Source organism: Leucoraja erinacea, chromosome 34 (assembly GCF_028641065.1).
Source record: "Leucoraja erinacea ecotype New England chromosome 34, Leri_hhj_1, whole genome shotgun sequence".
NCBI lineage: Eukaryota > Metazoa > Chordata > Chondrichthyes > Rajiformes > Rajidae > Leucoraja > Leucoraja erinaceus.
The window spans coordinates 17,650,637-17,652,950 of record NC_073410.1 but is presented as its reverse complement, the minus strand read 5'-3'; positions in this window follow the sequence as shown (position 1 = coordinate 17,652,950).

Sequence of the window (2,314 nt, the reverse complement as noted above, 5' to 3'; positions counted from 1 at the left end):
TCTGGGGGCTGAGGTTAACTCTTTAGGCAATGCTTTATATTGCCACATTACTCCATCCAGCTAAACTTCAAATATCTCCGGCGGTCCCCATGAATGGCCACTGAATAGTAAGCATCTTTCAAGTCGATGCAAACCATGTAACATTCCTTGGAAACCAGTTGTTTGGCAGTAACAATGTTTTCCATTTTGTACTGCACAAAGGTGTTAAGTTCAGTCAAATCAAGGATGATTCGGCATCCTCCATCCTTCTTTTGCCTAGTAAATATATTGGACACAAACTGGTGAGACTCATGAATCGACTTCTCAATTACCCCTTTCTTGAGTAAAGATTCGATTTCACCTTGTGCATTCACACACTCCTGTTGTGAAAGAACAAAAGTGCGGCTCTGTGTATGCTGTGTGGGTGGAGGCGAATTGAAAAGGAACTCAATTTGGAAACCTTGTATACTGTGCAGTATAAATGGGTCAGATGTTATCCAATGCTATTCATGTAAGAAACATTGTAACCTCCCCCCAACTTGTAACTGATCCATCGAAGATGTGTTATGCAAACAACCAGACTCACTTACCTCAGTGGTTATTGGGGGTATGGTGTTTGCTTCTTCCCCCGAGATCTGGGGGGTAGGGCTGTTGGAGGGCACCATCCGCACATCTTCAACATGGCCTGGCTTGGGCCCTGCCCTAAAAAAGGCCTCTGTGCCTGTTGTTCGTGATGCCCACCATATCCGGCGAACCGTCTGGTGTAGAGAGGAGGGTAGGGGTACTGCCGGCAAAAGGATTAAGTCTTGGAAGGAGTTAGTGCCTTATCATCTGCCTCCCTGACCTGCTTAGGCAGATATTCCCCAAACAGGAGGTTTTGTGGTTGGATGTTCCCAGCCTTGCACAAAGCTGCAAATGTTCGGTTCAGAGCAGGATGGATGGCATTCCTTCGGAGGCAATGAATCTCAAAATGTGCATTAATGCCATTAATGCCATCGTGTTCCCCCCCCCCCCCCCCAGATGGAGTGATTCACTGCCGGGATATCCAATGAGGCACAGTTTACTGGGGTATGGTATTTGGTAGTGGTTTCCTCCATGGCCTGATCTTGGAGTTGGTGAGAGGCCAGATAATTAATGCTCATGGCCAACTCCTCTCCCAGTGGTTCCCCTGTTAGGGCAGGGATGGCAAAATTGGATTCCATGGGGGGTACTCACGAGGATTGCCCCTCATGCCTTGAAGCTGTGCCTCCGTATTCCGAGTCAGTGTAAAACTGGCCTCGTATGCTTCCCTCCTCAGAGAGGGAGACATTGTGCAGCCCTGACACAGGTGCTATTGCCACGGGTTCTCCATAATACACGGGCTCAGATAGCTCCCTTCTTTGGGGCATATCGCTTTGGAGCAACCTCTCCATTAGGTGCTCCATGTGGGTCAGTCTTCCAAAAACACAGCCCATAGAAGGAAGAGAATCCTCCTGGCCCGACTCATCCGAGTCCAGGGCACTGACAGACTTCCTAGTGGCTTTTCTCCCCTTCGGGGTAGCCAAGGTGCTTACTGTCGGCACCAAGTCTGTTCCCGCTGGCTCCTCTGCTAGTGACCCTGAAGGCGAAATCAGCGGCCGCCCGCTACCCGCAGGCCCGCTGTCTTCAGTAGCCCGCTTCGCTGCGGCCCGCCTCTTCACCGTAGACATAGTCTCGCAAAGTTCGACTACTCTGAGAAAAAACAGTAAACGAACTGGGAGCAACGACCTCAGCAAAAGTATAAGCACTTACCTGAGCGTTTTAAACTTACCGCTGGAAGGAGCGACGCACCCGCCAGTCAGTCGTTGCGCAACGTGTCAGACGTAATGACGCGCATGCGGGTTGACGGCCTTCTTCATGTAGTCACTCACGTGACTCCGAAGTAAAATCAAGGACAAGTCTCACCCAGGTCACTCCCTCTTCTCCCATCTGCCATCGGGCATGAGGTGTAGAAGAATGAAAACGCACACTTCCAGATTCTGGGACAGTTTCTTCCCAGCTGTTATCATGCAACTATCACCAACCTGACCTCCCATCTACCTCATAGGAGACCATTGGACTATCTTTAATTGGATTTTACTGAACTTTCTGCACTAAACACGCTTCGCTTCATTTTGTATCTGTACACTGTGGATTACTCGATTGCAATTACGTATAGATTCTTCGCTGAGTTAGTTCCACACAATAGCTTTTCACCGCGTAGGAAGGAACTGCAGATGCTGGTTTAAACCGTAAGGAGACAGACACAAAAAGTTGGAGTAACTCAGCAGGTCAGGCAGCATCGCTGGAGAAGAAGGGTCTCGACCCGAAGCGTCAA